At 46.5% G+C, this 12,486-nt stretch overlaps 1 protein-coding gene across 7 annotated transcripts in view; it reads right to left on the bottom strand.

The window, feature by feature from the left end:
* RAB11FIP4 (RAB11 family interacting protein 4) overlaps positions 1-12,486 on the bottom strand; it is a 117,911-nt gene that overhangs the window by 23,046 nt on the left and 82,379 nt on the right. Inside the window, exon 1 of one of the 7 annotated variants that reach the window (XM_021537822.3) lies at positions 8,707-8,754. The exons of 4 other annotated variants lie outside the window; for them this stretch is intronic. The gene's annotated coding sequence lies outside the window, so the exon portion shown is untranslated. 2 more of the 7 variants (XM_021537808.3, XM_021537816.3) reach the window with 2 other exon arrangements.

Raw genomic sequence — 12,486 nt, 5'->3', positions numbered from 1 at the left:
CAGTGCCAGGGATTCTTTTCCAAAGTGTAATTCCTCTATTCCTGCACTATAAAGTCCTCTGGGAAAAAAGAAAGAAAAAAAAAAGATAAAAGAGGGGGGAAAAAAGGAAGAATAAAATAAATAAGTTTTTGGAGGTGATGGTCCATCATAAACCATCATAAACATGTCAGCTTCTAAAATGCCTCACTGCCAGACATGGAGCCCCTCCTGGAAGCAGATGCTCCCTTCTGCTGATCCCATCCTCGAGCAGAGGGGAGCTCAGGGACTGATGGGGACTGGATAAATGGAGAACAGGGGCCAGCCGAGCTCCTTGGAGGAGCTCCCCCTCTGCTGCTCCCTCACAGAGGGAGGGCGGGTGCCACATCCCAGCTTGCCAAGGCCCCTCTTCACAAACCTGGCCTGACCCCAGTGCCCGATGCAAAGAGGATGTTTGGGAAGCTCCCTGAGCAGCCGGCAGCCAAATCGCACACTGAAGACCTCAGCTCTTTCAAAGGCAGCAGCACCACGAATGACCAGGGCAGGAGCAGGAGGGCTCAGCTCCAGTAGCTGTCAGTTCACGCTTCTGAGTGCTCAATGCCCACCTCCAGTCGGTGCTAACACAATTTCAGGTGATGTTCAGCAGCCAGGATCATGGACAGCCACCGTGCTCCATCCTGCATGCCTGTTCCCTGTGGGCAGGAACTACACGCTCCACCAGTGAGCTTTGAGAACCCAGGGTGTGGAATCCCTGCCCCTGATAATACAATATTCCTGGCACATGGGCAGGATTGTGCAGATCCCATAAAGTATGGAACTCGGGTAACACCACTCTGGTGTCTCTTCAGGTCCCTGGGTGAAACCAGCCTTCGATGCAACTGTCACAATCACACATTTAATTAAAACCTTTTCTTCTGTGGCCTAAATAATCAGTAGGAGAACATAGACAAAGCATCTTCAAAACAACTAATACAGGTTAAGTAAACTATTAACAGAATAGGGCCATGTCGCTGGTAAGCAATATACAGGCATCCACACCTTACTGAGTAAAGCTGTAAGTTATTTGAAGCTGTAATTGCTCAGTGATCATGGCTTCTCACAGAACTATACTTCCAATGATGACATCTAGCACAAGCTGCTTACAAACCACACCTAAGGAAATTAAACTAAATTAAAAAAAAAAAAAAGAAAAGGCTGATTGCACACATTGGCCTCTCAAATTATCCCTTCATAGTTTAGATATCTACAGTATTTCATGTACCAAATTAGAGGTTGGCAAGAACAAGTGCTATTCAGGTGGCCTCAAGAGAGCTAACTTGAGATTAAGGAGAGTTTAAGAAGTTTAAAGATGAATAGACACTTCTAGCCTGAGTCATTTGTTTCCAGTGCACATGTCATTAGCAGAAACTAGCAAGAGAATGAGGTTCTGACGACTTGAATATGAATCACCCGGGTTTGTCATTCTCCCAGGCAGCTCCCTTCTTTGTTGGCTGAGTCAAAAGAGATAAAGCTGCTGCTTATGATCTTGGAAGATTCTCATAAAAAGAAAACCCAACCCTGAACGTTAAAATACCACCAACACAACATAGCTGCGGGTATCTTTAAAGCCCTAAGTGGTTTGCACTTTATCCAATCGGATGCTCAAGATAACTCCAAGTGCTTCACAGGCAGCCGGCCAGACGCTTGTATAGCAACTGTTGAATATTCAGCAACAGTTTGCTCTATAGAAGCACCTGCTGCCCACAGATCCAAGGCCACTTCACAGAAACTAATGAATTCCCTTCCTCGAAAGAGGCTTTGTGTGGCTGCATTGAAGGCAGATGAGTAAGCCCAGCCTGCCTTTGCAACAGCCACCCCAAACAGAAGCAGGAGCCAGAAGACAGCGATTCCCATGGATTCCTTCTGATCCTTGTGCGACAGGAAAGCAGTGTCAGCATTAGGTGGGTATGGGAATACAGCTCTGCCTTGCCCTGCAGTGACCTGACTGGGCTTTCCCAGGTTGGAAGCAATCTCCAAAATATGCATATAAAGCAGCTGAAAGCTAGAAACTTGGCTGACAGACAGGCCATGTATGACATGTCTGCATCAATACATTCACGCTGAAGAGCAAGCCTCGTTAAAATTCATTCCCATCACAGGCAAATCACCAGCACCCCTGACATTTAGACAGCCTCACAGTATGCCGGAGGAGACAGGGAAGAAAAGAGGATCCAAGTATCCCACCACTGGGCAATCTGATTAGTAAGAGCTGGACCCATCACAGACAACCAGAAACAAGAAATGCCACATGCAAATGAGCCATTGCCCTTCCTTCACCAGGATCATGCCTCTGACCCCTCTGATAAGCTGAATCTGTTGTGGGACAGACACAAGTCTGGGTCCCTGCACCTTCCCCAGCCACTTCCTTCCCAGCAAAAGCACAGGAAAAGTCACCTCACCACAACTGAAAGGGAAGAGGTGCCATGTGGAGGTGTGCCAGGCTTGGTCTCAGATGAAAGTTACTTACTGTTGCACTCCATCTTAAGAGAAAATCCAGGCTCTCTCATCTTTATTTAAGAGCCACTGCATTGGAAGGCAAGTATTCTCTTAATTACCGACTGACAAAGAAGGGTGTGAAGCATTTCTCACTAATGTGTTTTAGAAACAGCCACTCCTCTACAAACATTTGCATATTTACACCAAGTGGGCTATGAACATTTTTTTAAAACACAGGTTTTCCCCAGCGTATTTCCTTTCCTTTTCAGTTGTCAGGCAGAGATGCGGAGGTGCTGATCTACCTTTGATCTGACGGGAACAGGAGAGACAGAAGAGGAAAATGCAGGAGCACTAAGTGAGACCACACTTGTGCGTCGGTGTCCATGACGTGAGTGAGTTCCCTCCTGCCCACATCTGGCTCTCACCCACATCTTTCTCTCTCTCACCCACCTCTTTCTCCCTCTCACCCAGGCTGCTGTGCCTGTGCACAGGGGAGAGCAGGCTGCTCACAGGTAGGCTGATGGGAGAGGGAGGAAGTCACAGAAACTGCTTCCATCCCCTGCTGCAGAACACGGAAGAACACCCAGTCTCCTCGTATAACTGGGAATATAAAATCTCTCCAAGTTCAAGATCAGCATGCAGAGCACTATTATTCTGCTAAGCTGTTCAAATAAAAAGTTATTTAGGGCCACAAGTTAGTTTGGTCAACGCAATAGCTTGCTGTGATTGTTTAGTTACTCAAACCTAATTTCAAGGCAAAGCTTCACACATTGTTGTGGGTATTGAAAGGAACTTCTAGGGACAAGACTATTCCTAAGATCCAGATCTTGAGTGCTGGGCAGCATCCTGGAAAGGCAGTGAAGAGTCCCCAGAGAGAGGGCAAGCCCGTGCTGCAGTGCACTGCCAGCCTCCCTTCCCTCTGTCTCTCGTACAGTTGTGCAATTCAAGGACAGCAGGTTTCGATTGCAAGACCAAGCTTCAGCTTCTGGGCTGTTCCTGCTGAACCACCCGAGGAGAGGGCACAGAGGTTCTGAAAGGCTGCTCTGTGCCCTGGCTGGGAAGTTCAAAGTGACATCGTGCCTTTTCCAAGGCAGAGGAGAAAAGCCATGCGCTGCCAGGAGCCAGCCAGGGAACACAGGAGTCAGGAGTATTTACACTCAGCTGTCACTTTAATTGGCCATAATGGAGATGCCAGACTTCATCATATGCAGGGTCCAGATCCAAGAACTCCTTTTCACAGGTCATTGTTTATGCTCTGGAAGTTTTAGCATTAAAAGGCTTTAGCAGACTGCTAATTTGATCCTCTAAAGAAAGTAAAAAAAATAAAAATATCTTCCTTTTACTTTGAAGTTGTGTCTCATCACTCCCTGGGCTGCTCCCCACTGCTCGACTATCATACATTCATCAGCCATCACTTGAGGGTCATCGAAGCACGGAGAATCCCTTTGCAGATGAAAAAACACCCTAATCTGCAGTGTTAGGAACAAGAGTGCATTACCTTCAGCATTGATGGGGCCCGCACATCAACCACAGAGTTCAGATTTAAACCAACAAATCAGTTGGCACTTTATTCCAGCTTTGCCTAAGGCATTTTTACCTCTGAACTGCAAGAGACAGTTTCCTTTTACTTTCACATCTCTAGAAAAAGTGGTGTGAAGTGGCACCGTGCTGACACACCACAAGCATCACTCAGGAAACTCCCAAGTTTCCACTGTCTACTCCAGTAAGAGCAGAAATGAGATCTAACTACCTGAAAAGTCTCTGGTAACATTTCTAGAGTGAAATGCTTGTGACTGTGCAAGCTGCCAGACCTCTTCAGCATGGTAACACAGCCTTTCTCCCAGAGTGAACTGCTGGGACAGCCCACAGCAGGTACCCCCTGCCACCCCCTCCTCCTGGACATACCCTGCTCAGGCAGCTGTATGTGGAAATGAGCTGTGGGCAACTCAGCATCACCTTCGTGCTGCGGGTGGGAGTGCTGCAGACCTCGGTTTATAAAAGCTGGTATACAACTTAAAAACAAATACTCATATTTGCCTAAAAAGATCTGCAGAGCAGATAATACATGTGACATAATGAACCCTCTTGAGAAGCCTTTGCCTTGAGATGAGACAATCTCATTCTATTTTTAAAGTCAGAACAGCAGTAACAGGGAGGGAGGACAGAAAATGTCAAACTCTCAGCAGGGTTTGTTGCCGGGGTCTGTGGCTCAGTCCCTGCTGAACCTGCCAGCAGGGCCAGTGAGGGCAGCTCTGGCACACTGGGGGCAGCAGCATTCACCATTCCTTTGGCAGGAACACTTGGTGGAAAACTGTGCCCTGGGCTGTGTCCTGGTGCCCTGGCCAGACGTCACAGCACTCCTCACACAGCACACACAGCTGCAGCTCATGGTCAAGGGCAGCCAAAGACCCCCCAGTACAGACCAGTCCTGAGACCAAGGGTCACAGGAATGGTCAGATTACTTGGAAGCAATGGTACAAGTGAACACCTATGCTGACAAAGAGCTGGAGGCTGCTTTCAAAAAGATGTCCTTATGCCTAAGGCACAGTTCAGCACTCACGTCTCAGTTCAGACCCCTAATTAACCAACTCGAAGTTACAAGATGCTCTTTGCCAGCGGCGGTCGCTGCTCAGGGGACAGCCGGGCTCACATGCCAACATGTTTTCCTTAACAAGCCTCAAGGTCACACTGCAGGCCTCAACAAAAAACAAAACCCTTGCATCACACTTGCCCACACGGGTGAAGAGCTCCTTGAGCTGACTTAGTGCTGCCCCAGCCCCTGGGTGAGGAGGAGGAGGAGGAGGAGGAAGCACCTCCTGGCACCTCCACAGCACCATTAGGCACAAACAGCGTGAAGAACAAGAAGAAGCTGTCCCAGGCAGGAACAGTTCTGCCAGTGTCTAAGCTAATTATTCACAGGAACAGTGGTCAAACTCCCTGCCCCCAAGGAATTTGGAAACTATAATTTTTTGCATTTATTTTCTATACTACTGCATGTCTGGTCTCCAGCAAACACCAGGGAACAAAGCAATTTAAAGAAAAACAAAGAAAAAAAAGAATTTTGCCTCACAACTCATACTTCTGTCTTGCCACCCACCCGGGTTAGATTACACTGCAGTCGCCAGCAGAGAGGGATGCTTGGGGAATGGGAGCAATTTCAGACCCCAAGAGGCAGAGAAACATCTCGAGTTTCTCCAACACAGTAAGAAGTCCAGCCATGCCTGATGAGGAGTAGTTTATGTTGGCAAGTAGAGGGAAAGCATTAAGGACGTGCCTTGGCTGTAGTTTATACAGAAACACTTCCCCAGAGCTCATTGGTCACTCTGAATGTAGACAAGCCTAAAAGGTAATTTACTTCCTGTTTAAGAAATACTAAAGTAGCTCTGAAGAGCTTCTCATTAGGAGAAGAAAGGAGCTGCAGGACCTTGGCTGCTCTTCAGCTGGTGGCTGAGCAAACTATAGGTTAAGGTATTTCTGCTGTAGGAATAACTGGAATTGCAGCCTTTACCCAGCAAAGATTGCACATGCTGAATTTTAAAAAATTTTAGTCTCCCCATCTATTTATAAAAGACATTTTGTTTATTTTTAAGCAAAGTCTCTCACACCTGCTTTTTTATTTTTTTTCAGAGAAAAAGTGCTTTTTTCAGGTGGTTTTTTTTTTTTTTTCAGTTTCTACAGTGAAGTTAAAGCATTTAATTGCAGAAGGGCTGCCACGCACATCATTGAGCTCCACACATGACAAACACAAACTAAGAACCCACTGACCATAGACCTTGGCTTGGTCAATGGGTTTTTGATTTACACATTAAATACACATAGGCAGGAGATACTCTTGAACCTGCACAGACAAAGCAGATGGGAACCAAGAAGAAATCCTTTATAAGATTAGGCTGCAAACTGAAAACACAATTCAAAGCAGAGTCATATGCAGAGACCCCCTACTAGTAACCAGCAGTATTCAGTCTTAGCTGCAACTGCAACAGTGCCCAAAGCACTGTTCTGTGTTGTGAGGAAGCACTTACAGAGCCTGTCCTGTGTTTGGTGCAGCAATCAACCTAAATAACTAAAGAATGTACAAAAGGAGTGACATTATTATGCTGCATTTCAGATTTTTAAGGGGTCAGCTACATAAACCTGGTGAGCATTTGAAGATACTAATATCTGGATAATGATTAATTCAGAAACAACCTATGATTAGTTTAATAACCCTTAAAGTGTTTCACTAGGACACTGTATTTAAAAGAAAAAGTTAAAATTAAGCTGTGCTTGACAAATGTAATAGCACTGGTTAATTAATAACTGGAGCATTACCCCTGCTATTTTGGCACAGGAACTGTTTTGTTTTGCAGGTTTTGCACATGGAAAAGATTCCCCAACTACCCTGGTGGTAAGAGCCCCGTCAAGACAACCACAGCTGAGAAACATCTGCATATCAGGTGGCTTCTGGGAGAGTTGCTGCTGTGTGCAGTAATTCTTCAAATAACAAACTTGAAAGAAACCCATAACAAATGGTTTTAAAACTGCTTGGAGGCTGCCACATCTTGTGCTGGGTACAGCTCAAGCTCCTCTCAGTTTGGGCAGATGCTGCCAAAAGCCAATAGAAATTCCACCCTCCTTCTGTGCCCAGTTGCAAGAACAATATTCCACCCTACTGCACATATTTGGTAGTGACACCAAGTCATTCCCCACCTCCCCCAAAAATCAGAGGGATCACAGGCAGAAATATAACTTATGTTGGGAAAGGGCAATCCAGTCCCATCGCTGGAGCAATCCCCCCATTCACATGTCATCTGAATGGAATAAAAATATTTTAGACAGAAGTAGTTATGATAGCATAGCAAAAGGGACCAAAATAATCACAAGTTATACTGGTATATAGGTAACAATATCTGGATACAGGTACCATTGAGTTCACGTTTAGGGAGTCTACTCTGAACCCATTTCAGAACTTTTCTCCTATCTGTGCCTCCTCCTTAACCACAGTAGATAAATCAGCCGAATACCATGAGAATAAATAATTCTCTCTGCCCACAAAGCCACCAACCTTAAAAATCTGCCACAAGCAATGAAAATATTGCTATTACCAAAGCAGCAACATGAAAATTCCACCTCAAAATCAGCACATCACAAAGCAATGAGGGCGCCTGCCTGCCTTGGGATCTCTAACCACACGTCACTTCTGCCTAACAGAAAAGCACAATTGCCCTTCTCCATTTCAGGGACACGACGAACTCCAGGCCAGGAACTGCTCACATCTACAAGATCTCTGCTGCGAGCTGCTTTCATATGCTGCCAAACCATCTCACACAGGGGACAGAACCTCTTCACCCACCGCACCAGGGCAATGCAGGTCCCACACCAGGGCTACAGGCAGCATCGGTAGTTCCAGCACAGGCTGTCGTGACAGCCACACACTAACCACAAATCATTTTTTTCTGCCTATGTCACTAGCATCCCGGAGCCAGCAAATGCATTCAGAACCACATTTGGGTATTAAAAACATTCAACAGTAAGTACTGTCAATCCAAACGCATTGCCAGCGCCACAAGAAAATAATTTCAGAGCGAGCCCCCTATTTGCATTCATCCTCAAAAAGTACTTGTTTTTCCTCCTCTTCGCCTTTTAAAGGTTTAAATCCCAGGTATTCGGGCACGTCCAGGTTACAGAGCTGAGAGCTGTAAGAGGCTCAGCTATGCAGGAAGACATCTGCTTCTTCCCCTACACCCCCATTCACCCCACACAGCGCCTGACAGACGCATACGCTTTTGGGCTTTCCCCTATAGCAACATCCCAAGGACCTGCTCACTCCACAGCGAGCCCAACCTTCCAGCACACAAGCTCGGGAGCGAAAAGCCCCTCCTTCCGCAAACAAGAAAAAAACCCAGCAGATTTCGCTCTACCTGCAATTTCACGCATTTCACGAAAACGCCGATACCGCACCAAAACCCCAGCGACGCTTTCCCCCCTCGCTGGTGGATCCCCACCGGAACAGAGCGGCCCCAAGGATCCCCCTTCCATCACGGATCCCCCGCTCCTCCCGCCGCAGCCCCGGCGCGGCTTCCCCGGCGGGGCAGAGCGAGAGCCCGGCCGGGGCTGCGGCTGGAAAACCCCCGAGCCCCGCCGCAAACTTCCTCCTCACCGCGGCAGACCCGGGCCGGGGCTGCGGCTGGAAAACCCCCGAGCCCCGCCGCAAACTTCCTCCTCACCGCGGCAGACCCGGGCCGGCTGCCGCCGCTCCCGCCGGGCCGCCCGTACCTGGCTCGGCGCCGCTCCGGTGCCGGCCCCGCCCCGCGGGGAGGGCGGGCGGCCGCCGGAACAGCCCCGCCCGCCGTTGCCGGGCGACGCGCAGGGCCGCGGCGGGAGGGTCCCGCGGCGGGAGGTGCCGCCGCTCCGCGCTCCGCTGGGGCGAGCGACGCCGCCCGGCCCCGCTCCTGGGTTTAGCCGCTCGGCTTTGCTCGCAAATAATGCGGTATTGCTCAAAATTATCTGTAATTAAAATTGTGCGCAATTGCTGGTGAGAGGGGGAGATGCTTGGGGTTCCTGAGGCTTAAAATCCGATTCTCTCTATATTATATAATGATATATTATGTAACTTTGTATTATATATAAAATAAAAATGCATGCAATTATATGTTTATTATTTATACATTTACATATTTATATGTAATTTATATGTTTTAATATAACTGTGTGTGTGTAAATAGCACAGCTTGCCCAGAGAAGCTGTGGATGCTCCATCCACAAGTGTTCATGGCCAGGGTGGACAGGGCCTCCCCACCCCAGGGCTTGTTGACAATCTTCCTGCAGGTGGTGAATGTGCAGGAACACATCTGAGATGGAATAGAAGAATTTTTACATACTGATTTTGGGTTTCTGATACTTCCTAAGTGAAAGGATTGCAGTAGCAGGCACTGAGGGCTGTCAGGTCCCCAGGCAGGGACGATCTCTGGGGACATCAGGGTTCACAGGGGACATGCTCACCTGCCCAGTGTACCCCTCTGTACATGTGTCACAGTCACAAATGAACACATGTACGATGGTGCTGTCAGGCTAGAGCACCCTCAGTGTGCTCAAAGCAAAACAGATCCTGTTAGGAAATTATGTCTGTTTTGTCCTTGATTTTAATCCCTTCAGTTACAAGATAATGAGATGAGAAGCAAAACAAAAAGGCTGAGAACAGTCACACTGACTTTGTTATTTTATATTCGCTTTACTTCTTGGAAGTTGTGTAACTTCCTTTTTTGCAACACCTCCTAAGAGCTGTGTTTACTGTGCTGTCTGTGCTAATAAAGGAAAAGAAAGAAAGAAAGAATAAATAAATAAAATCTGTTTCTGTGGCTTTTCAACATTAGACTACAAGGCAGAAAGGAGAATACAAAAAACCCATTTTCCCATAAAATTTTTATCTGGGAGTCAAACCCTACCCTTATTGACTGTCACAGTTGTCACTGCTGTGTCACACATGGAAGGAAGTACCATCCTGCAGATGAAGCCAGCAAACACCTCCCTCCCAACTGTAATGGCCCTGAAAGACTCGGAAAAGGAAAGAATCCCCAGCCTTTACCTGCCATTTGATCTGGTCATATTCCAAAGCCTGTCTTTAATTTCACCTTCAGGTATTTAAGGGGCAAAACTCTTTGAGACATACTTTTAAAACAGTGCTCATACATGGAGTTACAAAGATGCTGTAAAGGTAAATCACTGAAAGATCACTTAAATACTTTATACGTCTAAAATATTCTGGACTTTATTGTGTCCAAAGACAGGGTGTTTTCCAGAGCAGCCCAAAAGTTACTTGAAGCAAGGGATAAGGAAATTCTCAGAAAACAGAGCAAAGCAGGCATACCAAACCCATCTACCAGTGTAACATCTCATGTCGCATGTATTCCCTGAACCTTTCATCACAGCCAGCGACTCCTAAGTGTAAAACATTGATGTTCAAAAAGCAAAAGAAAAGCAATTAATCAGCCCCAATTCTTATCTATATGCAAAGCAATTCACTGAACTTGACCCTTTTCGCAGTTCATGGAAAGAAAATGAAAAGAATTCCATCTCTGCTGAGCACAGAAGTTTTGGATGGGCGGGGGATGCCTGAGGTTTAGTGCAGCAAAGTGTAACATCAAGAGGTGAAACCAAGCGCAGCCCCAGCCAGCACAGAGTCCCCGTCTGTGCAAGGAGGTCCCGGGACCCGCAGGGCACAGCCCGGGCACACGGGGACCCGCCAGACCCTGGGCTCGCTGCCGTGGCAGTGGGGCTCCAGACCCTGCCCGGGACTAATGAACGATACACGAGGAATCAAACCCCCCCCCCCCCCCCCCCCCTCAACATCCTCCTATTATTAATCTAAATGAATGGGAAAGTAATCTCCACAAGACAGATTTAGGGTCAGACAACTTCACTACTTTTTAAATAGGACACTTCTAAAATCTGCTTTTCCTTTCAGTATGCAATTTGAGAGAGATGGTTGTATGGCAGGGGCTCAGTGCAGAATAAACAACAATCACACGTGAAATAATTACCTGCATGGTAAATTTTGTAATAGTTTCCTGAAAGATGCAATTCAGAATTGTTTGTATTGTTACACAGAGCAGGCACTACTGTGGACATTATGAAACCTGACAATTACAGAACCATTACTCAACAAAGATCTACTTTCAACACCTTGTGATGAGAAAAATAAGCATTAAACAGATAAAGCAGCAATAGTTAAAATGAATATTATAATAGAAATGTTAAGAATATATGCATTACTGTGTGGTACACCTGCTGAACACCCTACTCAGTTTGCTACCCAGGACTTTGATATTTATTACACAGTAATAATTGAGAATGTACAAATCTCTCATTGATAGATGCATTTCTCATAAAGGTCCTAGAAAATGTATGGACTTTAGACAATCGTTCCTCATTAAGGAGTGACTGTATAAAATCTTTATTAAGTAATAACCCTAGCTATAATACAGGTTCATTTCTCACTTCATTAAAGCTAAGCCTGATTAAGTAGAGATTGTTATAAGCTGACTTTGATCTCCATTGAGACAAAAACCTTATTTTTACACATTTCATGGTAAAGTGATAATTTTCTGTTTAATATGACTTATGCTTTGTTTCCTACAAAGGGAAAAGCAGAGCACGCTGTCATGGCTGAGGGAGGGCAGGTGACCATCACTGGCTTCTCTTGAAGGAATGAGGCTTAATTTTGGGAATGACACAGGCCTTTAAGTGCTTCATGCCTAAGAGCAGCAAGGGTGCAGAGGAAGGGTGCCTGCATGTCTGCCCGGGACAGCAGCTTCCCCTTGCTGCAGCTGCAGCTCAACTGAGTCAGCGTCATGGAAGGAGAGCTTGCGTGACACATTTTTCCCATCAGAGACTGGAGTCTATTCTCCTGTCATGATTTCAGACAGATGAGGAATTTGTGCAGGTTAATGACTGCTCAGATGACCACAGACACTGAAATACGCTCCAGGCTTTGTGCGTGGTTTCAGGAGCAGGCTCTGCACACTGAGACCCTCCTGAGCACGGTATTTGTGACCCATCAACAGCAGACTTGCTGCCTTTCAGAGGGAAGCCTTTCAGTGCCAGATTCACTCATCCAGCTCTATAATTGCTGGACCCTGACAACTTGGCAGGACATCCCTTCACACTCAGTTTCCACCTGAATTAATCTTGTTTTTTCCTAAGTCCCACCCTCCATATGCCACTTGTATTAAGTGTACCTGCGAAGTACCTGTGCTCCAGTCCTGTCCAGGATTTGAGGATGGTGACAAGTAGCTGTCAACGGAGACTAAATTTTTTCCTCATTACCACAGGAAAGAAAAGTGATGGGTACATTGGCAAAAGGATGCTTGGCACTGCCAGATCCCACAGATCTCCCAAAAAAACACTATGCATCTTGAAAAAGGTATTTGCAGGAGCATGCCAGAGAAAATGTGAGGAAAATATTAGTTATTTGGGTGATTAGAAGAAGATTGCTGAATATCACTGAGTGCCTAAATCAAAATCACTGCTGTCCCCTTCCTTTTGCAGGTGGTGAGG

This window comes from Lonchura striata, chromosome 19, assembly GCF_046129695.1.
Source record: "Lonchura striata isolate bLonStr1 chromosome 19, bLonStr1.mat, whole genome shotgun sequence".
In the NCBI taxonomy this organism is placed as follows: Eukaryota; Metazoa; Chordata; class Aves; order Passeriformes; family Estrildidae; genus Lonchura; species Lonchura striata.
The sequence above is the reverse complement of the archived record's forward strand: the minus strand, read 5'-3'. Positions and strand labels throughout refer to the sequence as shown.